The sequence below is a fragment of the Oratosquilla oratoria genome, chromosome 12 (assembly GCF_046742065.1).
Source record: "Oratosquilla oratoria isolate Oo_2021 chromosome 12, ASM4674206v1, whole genome shotgun sequence".
NCBI lineage: Eukaryota > Metazoa > Arthropoda > Malacostraca > Stomatopoda > Squillidae > Oratosquilla > Oratosquilla oratoria.
The window spans coordinates 7,780,787-7,790,893 of record NC_134788.1 but is presented as its reverse complement, the minus strand read 5'-3'; positions in this window follow the sequence as shown (position 1 = coordinate 7,790,893).

The following is a 10,107-nucleotide window of genomic DNA, read 5'->3' as shown; positions in this document are numbered from 1 at the left end:
GTTTAAGTTATATATATATATATATATATATATATATATATATATACATATATATATGTGTATATGTGTGTGTGTGTGTGTGTGTGTATACATATATATATATATACATGTATATGTATATGATATATACATATATATAAATATATATATATATATATATATATATATATATATATATATATTAAGGGTATATATGGGCAGGAGGTCTTCTCTCAAACATGTTTCATTAAAAGTGATAGACAATTCAGCATGCTGAATTTTCTTAAGGATATTCTCCTTATTACGCAAGATAGACTTATTCTCTCTTGCAAGATGTGAGATGATTTCTCCGTGGGAGGTCATCTGGGCTGCCATATCGCGATTTCGAGTCACATTGACTCTTCTTCAGTGGCGTGGAAGTGGACCTTGTCTTCACGGTGGGGTCGATCGGAACATCCAAGGGGTCAATGAATAGCCAAGGGATCGAAAGTGGGTCGATGAATAATCAGGGGGTCGGTGAATGTTTACTGCTGGAGTAAAAGAGACCATTTAAAAATAATTTCAAACTACAAAATTACACTGTATTAATGATTATGCTAATAAATTTTTTTTTAGTTAATGCCAATCATTGCTTTAATACCGATAATATAAAAATACTTTATAATAGGTTACAATACATTATTGTAGTGGAATTTATATATATATATATATATATATATATATATATATATGTATATATATACATATATATGATATATATATATATATATATATATATAATATATATAGTTATATATATATATATATATATATATATATATATATATATATATATATATATATAAATTCGACGCACCCAAGTTATATCACATTTGACCTCTGTCACACTCAAAACTTCATCATAGTTCTTAAATCTTCTTAAACTTTTCTTCGCATTCATTCTTATCCTCTATCCACGTTGATTTTTTTCTCTGTCATATTTGAGATGGTGCCAATATGAATGGATCGTATTTATATGGAAAACCAGATATAACTGATATTAACGACTAATGAGACTGAATAATTTCTTGGAGACGCAGTAGATGATGAAATAAATTTAAACTAATTAAATAAAATCAATTGAAGTTTCAATTTTACAGCCTTCATTTCCGTGCAAGTTTGGTATGTAGTGTTCATAAGCAAGATGCATATTTTAGGCGAAATTGCGTTCTTGGCAACTATAAACTTCAATCAGTTTGACTGGAAACACTTGTAGGAATTTCGTGGTTGTTATTCATGCAGTTTCAGTTTGGTTGGTCGTGGTTTTGTTTGTGATTTTGTACATGCTGAGGTTTTTCAACTTGCTGTTTCAATCTTGTAAATCGTTTTCCCCACATGGAGATGATTTCATTTCATGTATCTGTTTTTATATTGTGGTGCTGCTACTGATATATGGGCATTTTTATGCATAATTATACAAAAAAAATGTATATGTACTTTCCACTGTTCTTTTTCCGTTGTGAAGCACATGCTTTTTCTTAATTTCGCAGTTCCATTAATAACTATACAGGCTCTTGTTTCTTAAGGATGTTTTCTATTCGTTTCGTGGTTGTTGCTCGCAGCACATTAGCGCAAGGGGACCCGCTCGGTTTTGAGTCCAATACTACCAATATTGGATTTTAAACGAATACAGCGACCCTATCAAGATGACACTGTTATTATATCATAAATGTTGTTATTTGATAATAGTGATATTGAGAACGCCAATAAGGTTTTATATTAATTTTGTTAAAAGACAAAGAGGAAAGATAGAAATGTTAAAGAAGAAATATTAATCTCTTCTTAGATAATTAGAATCAATGTAAAAATTAATAAGCTTGACATATTTTTGTAACAAAAGTCATCAAAAGGATGGAATATTTATACAAATATTTAACCTAAGCTCACCTAACCGAACCGAACCTTATTTAGTTAATTCAGTTAAAACCTAACCTAAACTAAACCTAACCTACGTAATGTATTTCCCAATGATGACAATTGACGAATGAGTCACCAAGTCTATAAGTGGTCCGAATCACCCATTGCTAGCGAGGGCCGAATGAGACACGAAAATTAAGACAATTTCTGATTGTTAGTGTGGTACGTGTAGGGCCTATAGTACTTAGAGAAAAATTCGTGCCACTCCCATTTTTCATAATGTGTTCTATTTTTCTGTATAGGTCATGGATCGCTTCCTAATTCCCCACAAGAGGCAACGAGTTAATGACGACGATCAAGAACCATGTACTTCTAGTTATACTGAAAATCCGGAGTTGGAAAAGAATGTGGATGATGACAGTACCCAGAAAAACACAAGACGTCCTCCAGGGCCAAACAACATCAGCCTGCTGCCAGATAGTGGGCCTACCTGTCCTGATTTGAAGAAATATCCTTCACACATGCAAGGGGGTTAGACAAGATCATTCAATAAAAGATGGCACCAACATTATTCTTGGCTTGAATATTCCATGGTCAAAGATGCAGCTTACTGTTTTGCGTGTCGTCATTTTACAACTTCCCATCTTGGTCGAGCTAAACAATCATTCACCCACAACGGATTCAAGAATTGGAAGAAGGCAACTATGTCTCTGAAGGCTCATGATACTTCAGCTTGTCATAAATTTGCGATGCAAGCTTGGGGAGAATTCAAATTGCAGAAAGTTACAGGGGCAACAATTTATCAAGCTATTGATGCCGGGCATGCCAAGACAGTGGTGGGTAATCGGCGGTACATTAGAGCAGTTATTGATGTACTTCTCTATACAGCATGTCAAAATATTGCCCAGAGAGGGCACAGAGAAAAGGATGAATCCAACAATCGAGGAAACTTTTTAGAATTAGTTAATGTGCTAGCCAAATATGATCATACAGTTGCAAAAAAAGTTAATGGTCCGGGGAATGCAAAATATACTCACCACGATATACAGAATGAATTATTTGAAATAATGGTAGGTATGATCAGAAAGGAGATAAGTGATGAGGTGAAACAAGCAGTGCACTTTTCCATCATGGTGGACGAAACGAAGGATATAGCGAAGAAGGAGCAGATCTCCATGATCAGGAGCTTCATGAAGAATTCTTGGATTTCACACCGGCTGAAGGCCTTGATGCAGAATCTTTACTCCAGAAGATAAAAGAAACTTTAGCCAACTGTAAAATTGATCACAATACCTGTGTCGGTCAGTGCTATGATGGGGCGGCAGTTATATTATATCGGGTTGCACCAATGGGGTCCAAGAAAGATTCAGAAGAGATGTTTCATAGGCTGTATACATCCACTGCTACGCTCATAGGCTGAACCTCGTTTTAGTTGACTGTGTAAACAATATAAGGTCAATATCTGAGTTTTTCGTCACAATCCAATCACTGTACAATTTTTTCTCCTCGTCGGTGGTGTATCAGGAATTTCTAAAATTCCAAAAGGAGCTGAACCCAGAAAGACCACATATAGCAGTGTATTTCAGCCTCTGAGAAAGCAAATAAGATTCTGGGACTGATTGCGTGATCTTTTGATTTCAAAAGTCCATCACTCATTAACAAGCTATATAAATCGTTAGTTCGTCCACATTTGGAATATGCTGTTTCCGTATGGTCACCGAATCTCATTAAAGACATTGACAGACTGGAAAAAGTACAACGGCGAGCCACAAAACTGATTCCAAATATCAAAAATAAATCATACGAAAATCGACTAAAACATATGAATCTGTTTTCCCTAAAAAAGTGTAGACTCAGAGGTGACTTGATACAGGTCTTTAAAATTCTAAAGGAAATTGACATCAAAAGTGACAAAATTTTCACATTGAATGAGAATCAGACAAGAAACAATGGTCTCAAACTGTCCAGAAATAGATTCAATTTGGAAGTAGGTAGAAACAACTTTGCCAACCGTGTAGTTAATGAATGGAATAAACAGGTAGTGCAATGTAGTTCAGTTCGAAGCTTTAAGAATCATTTAGATAAATACCTAAGATTCTGTAATTATTATAATTCATTTTATATTATTTGTTTTTGTTTTGTTATCATTTGTCTGTTTGATTTTCATTTATTATTAGTTACATGTCAATTTATTATTATTTACTATTTACCTGTTTGTTTATCATTTAACTATACCTATGCATTTATTTATGTATTTTATTTGTTATTTACATTATTATAGTTTTTATTTATTATTTTATTATTAATATGATTTTTTTTCGCATCCGACCTAGATATGGATCAAAAGGTCTCCTGTCGGCATGCTCCGCCTTTGTAATCCTTTGTAAACTCAAAAGGTTATCGGACACCAGATGGGCATGCCAACATTCAGCCTGTCAAGCTGTTAAGAGGACCTTGCCTGCCATCATTGCAACCAGCGAAAAAAAATACACGGGAGCGACGTGCGATTTCGCTCGGGAAAGTTCCAATTTCGCTCTCGCAAATCCAGTAGCGGGAGCGATCCCCCCCCCCCAAAAAAAAAAAAACACGCTCCCGCGGCAAGATTCAACGTTTTTCATGCATTATCCATCATTTGGCGATCCCTGAATCCCATCACCATTGATGAAAGGATCAGAGCAAACACAACTAAACCGAAATAAGTGTGTGGTCTGTAACTTTTATTATGTTGCCAATTTGAGGATTTTCTGAAAGCTAATAACCTGCTCCAGCTAGCCAGACTCTCAATGTCAATACATTACATTTACATTTACACACCACTTTTACTCTGTGATATAACTTACATGTAATAATACTAACTGTATGGTCTGGACTCATATCTCAGATCTATTATTCTCTTCATACACTACTGAGTGTGAGTGACAAAAGCAAGTGAGGAAATGAAACAGATCAACAACTGTTTGGTATTCCAAGTATAAGAGATGAAATATTTCTTTGTCGCGGCTCGTGCCGCTTAAATTCTTCTTATCGGCTTAAGAAACCTGCACAGCGAAGCTATAGCGATAATCCCATACCACACTCCTGGTCATATGGCCATTTCCCGAAGGTTGAGTGTGGTTTGAATTTTCCGCCAAAATCATCGGAAATTTAAAATTCCCGGCTCTGTGCAGGCATGCGCATTGTCGACCCCACCTCCCCCTCCCTATCCCCTCCCTTCTTACCCGGCTAGCTCGAGCCGGACGTCGCGTCACTTCAATGAGAAATGAAGGCTTCGCCTGTGGGAGGAGGGAGGGACCCTAAATCTGTGCAGGTTTCTTAAGCCGATAAGAAGAATTTAAGCGGCACGAGCCGCGACAAAGAAATATTATCGGCTGAAAGAAACCTGCACAGCGAAGCTATGCATGAGACGAGGACAGGTGGGAGGAGAGGTGAAGCCTGAATCAAACCGTTATTACGTGTGTCTTTCCTATGGGAGACTTATTCATTTTATCACTCAGTAGAGGGGAGACAGAAACGTCAAGTACCCACGCCGAAGAATGTGACATGCACAACATTGCACTGTTCACACAATGCGTAAATTATACGAAATTTGTATCCTGTTCAACGGTTCCTGGCCCCTCCCCACTCCTCGGTCGCCCTTTGCCCCCTCCACTTTTTTGAGATGAGAGGGGTGGAGCCGTTTCCATGGCGACACATGGGACAGGGGCGACCGAGTGGTAGAGACACCGTGTCCCCAAGGGAGTCGTCGATGTCCAGTCCCTAGGTCCCGCACCCGCTCCACAGAGTGGGTGCGGAGAAACTCCAGCGACCGGCGTAGGGCCCCCGACCGAAGCCAGGGACGCAGCAACCTGTGGAGTGCTGAGGGTATCGGCCCGGGCAGGTCACGCGGGAGAAGCAGTATGCTCCTGTCGACCTCCCGTACCAGCCGTCGGCGCCCCAAGCGGCTCAGTGGAAGGGCCGGGGTCGCGAAGTTGAGCCCCCCCCCCCCCCGCCACCGAAGGAGGGAGGACGTGTGAGAGAAGCACGCTCTTTTGGCGCAGGGGAGCACCCGAAGGACGCTGACTGTGTCCCACTCAATCCCGAGCCAATAAAGTCTCTGGTTGGGAGCCACGGTAGACCCGTCCCAGTCCACCCCGAACTCCACGTTCGCCAACACACTCAGAGCCACTGAGATGTCGGCCGATGCACCCTCCCCGGTGGGCAAATGCATCAACTAGCCGTCTAGGAACATGAGTGTGGAGACGCTTGCTTCCGTCCAACGTACGCCTACCACTCTCACTAGTTTCGTGAAGATCCTCGGGGTAAGCGAGAAACCGAAAGGGAGTATGCGAGGCCAAGTTCGTTTCCGAGCGACCTCGTCCGTGGGCGTTAGTCAAGAGGCTTCGTCCTGGGTGAAGACGTTCCCTGAGCGTCTCCCACGAAGACGGGCCTGGACCCTCGGTATGTATCCAACTCACCCCAAGTCTTCCCGCGGGAAGTTCTCGAAGCCCGTGGCGAGCGTCTTCATCCAATAGTGTGCTATGGCAATTTGTGACGTCTCATCACCCACAAGCGGACTTCTATATGTTTAATACCTAGTGACATCATGTGATTATACTGTGACGTCACCGGATTGATCATGGCGCCATAGGATCGTCTCGTGACGTCACAGGGACACAAATTGACGTCATAGGACTACATGGTGACGTCAATTTATCACAATGACGTCATCTTATCATACCGTGACATCACTGAGTCACAGTGAGCGTTGAAATAAATTTTGACATGGTAAAATTCTGGACCATCATGACTGTAGATTAAATTAAGTTGAATAGGAAAAGTCATGTTCATTTCGACCTAAGTCACAGTGAGCGTCGAAATTAATTTTAACATGGTAAAATTCTCGACCATCATGACTGTAGATTAAATTAAGTTGAATAGGAAAAGTCATGTTCATGTTGACCTGAGTCACAGTGGGCGTTGAATTAGTTTAACATGGTAAAATTCCTGAACATCATGACTACAGATTAGCTTAAGTTGAATAGGAAAAGTCATGGTCATTTCGACCTAAGTCACAGTGAGCGTCGAAATTAATTTTAACATGGTAAAATTCTCGACCATCATGACTGTAGATTAAATTAAGTTGAATAGGAAAAGTCATGTTCATGTCGACCTGAGTCACAGTGGGCGTTGAATTAGTTTAACATGGTAAAATTCTTGACCATCATGACTACAGATTAGCTTAAGTTTAATAGGAAAAGTCATGGTCATTTCGACCTAAGTCACAGTGAGCGTCGAAATCAATTTTAACATGGTAAAATTCTCGACCATCATGACTGTAGATTAGTTCAAGTTAAATAGGAAAAGTCATGTCCATTTCCACCTGAGTCACGGTGAGCGTCGAAATTAATTTTAACATGGTAAAATTCTCGACCATCATGACTGTAGATTAGATCAAGTTGAATAGGAAAAGTCATGGTCATTTCGACCTGAGTCACAGTGAGCGTTGAAATTAATTTCAACATGGTAAAGTTCTTGACCATCATGACTATAGATTAGCTTAAGTTGAATAGGAGAAGTCATGTCCATTTCGACCTGTTTTTTTTTTTTTTTTTCTTCAAGGTCAAGGCATTTTATTTATGTAATACCTAGCACTTTGCGCCAACTTAAACTGTACTATTTAAAACTGATTTTCCTCTTCTCATTACACTAAACGATTGTAGTTTCTTTGAACTAATTTATACTCATTTTAACTAACACTAGACTCCCTAAGTCTAAAGTTCTTTTGTGTTTTACTTGGGGGTGGAACATCAGGTAAGTCATCTTTAAACTCAAGCCAAGTGAAGTTGATAAGAGGTTGGCTGTGGCTCATGAGAAGGGCTGGGTGTTTTTTTTTTTTTTTTTTTTTTTTTTTTAAGAAACCTGGAAGGAGGGTGGTGCCGTGAGGCGTTAGAAGACCATTGAAGCTCGGAGGTATGGGGCTGCCGAGGCCTGATGATCCTCGGGGAGCCACCCTCCGTATCATAAGACACGTCCCCTTGTCCTCCAAGAGGCCCGGGTTCTTACCACGGACGACTTGAGGACGTATGGGGAACGGAGTACGAGTGGAAAAGGTCAAAGTCTACGCCTAGGGCCTGACAAAGAAAGTTATAAGGCGTTAAAGGACCATTATTGGTCGAAGGTATGGGGCTGCCGAGGCCTGATGACCCTCGAGGCGTCACCCTCCGTATCATAGGACACGTCCCCTTGTCCTCCGAGAGGCCCGGATTCTTACCACGTACGACTCGAAGACGTATGGGGAACGGATTACGAGTGGAAAAGGTTAAAGTCTACGCCTAGGGCCTCACAAAGGGAGCCATTAAGGCGTTAGAGGACCATTATTGGTCGGATGTATGGGGCTGCCGAGAGGCCTGATGACCCTCGGGGGCACCCCCTCCGTACCATAGGACACGTCCCCCTCTCTTCCGAGAGGCCCGGGTTCTTACCGCGGACGACCCGAAGACGTATGGGGAACGGATTACGATCGTATAAGGACAAAGTCTACGCCTAGGGCCTGACGAAGCAAGCTATGAGGCTGTTAGAGGACCATTGATGACCGGAGGTTTGGGGCTGCCGAGAGGCCTGATGACCCTGGGGGGCGCCACACTCCGTACCATAAGACACGTCCCCCTGTCTTCAAAGAGGCCCGGGTTCTTACCACGGACGGCCTGGAGACGGGGACGTATTGCGATCGTATATGGTCAAAGTCTACGCCTAGGGCCTGATACAAACCGTGAGGCAATAGAGGACCGATGATGGTCAGAGGTATGGCGCTGCCGAGAGGCCTGATGACCCTGGGGGGCGCCACACTCCGTACCATAAGACACGTCCCCCCCGTCTTCAAAGAGGCCCGGGTTCTTACCACGGACGGCCTGGAGACGGGGACGTATTGCGATCGTATATGGTCAAAGTCTACGCCTAGGGCCTGAAACAAACCGTGAGGCAATAGAGGACCGATGATGGTCGGAGGTATGGCGCTGCCGAGAGGCCTGATGACCCTGGGGGGCGCCACCCTCCGTACCATAAGACACGTCCCCCTGTCTTCCGAGAGGCCCGGGTTCTTACCACGGGCGGCCTGAAGACGGGGACGGATTGCGATCGTATATGGTCAAAGTCTACGCCTAGGTCCTGATACAAACCGTGAGGCAATAGAGGACCGATGATGGTCAGAGGTATGGCGCTGCCGAGAGGCCTGATGACCCTGGGGGGCGCCACACTCCGTACCATAAGACACGTCCCCTGTCCTCCGAGAGGACCCGGGTTGTTTACCAGGGACGGCTCGAAGACGGGGACGGATTGTGCTCGTATAAAATCAAAGTCGAAGAATGAGACAAACCAGCAGCCAAGCGGAAAGCGATAAAAACTAACAGACGATTAACCAGCAGGAAACGGGACCGCCTGCTCCCATGTGGGCAGCGAGTTAACCACTCGGTTCCGTTTCCGCGATCTAAGTGACGCGACGTCCGGCTCGAGCTAGCCGGGTAAGAAGGGAGGGGATAGGGAGGGGGAGGTGGGGTCGACAATGCGCATGCCTGCACAGAGCCGGGAATTTTAAATTTCCGATGATTTTGGCGGAAAATTCAAACCACACTCAACCTTCGGGAAATGGCCATATGACCAGGAGTGTGGTATGGGATTATCGCTATAGCTTCGCTGTGCAGGTTTCTTTCAGCCGATAATTGAATTTATTTGCGTCTTGCTTTGATACTTGAAAAAAAATCACTTAGCACGGTGATATTCCTATCAAAGAAATAGAAATCAAAGAGGATTTATGCTTTAATATTTGTATGTGTACCTACTGTACTATAGTTATAGAAAATGCATTTATGAATGAATTCAGGTGTAAATGACTTAATGGAGAATGAGGAGGTTAGGAGTTTGTGGTATGGTGGGAACTGGAAAGAATCCGAATATTTGGGGGCAGTTTTGAAATGCAATTAATGTATACAAGTCTTACAAGAAGGATTTAGATTAATTCAATACCTGCAATGACTAAATAACAGTAACTGGATCGAAGCATAAAAAATTCAAAGTGCAAGAGTTAGAGTGAGTAAAACTGATTAAGAGAGCTAGTGTAAACTGAGCATTGAGAATGAGAATTTGAGAACTACATGCTAATGGACTAATCAAATAATCATATAAACAGGTTTAACGTATTAGGTTGCTATAACTAGATTAATATCAAGTAATGAAAATTACATAGTGACCTTATACTGC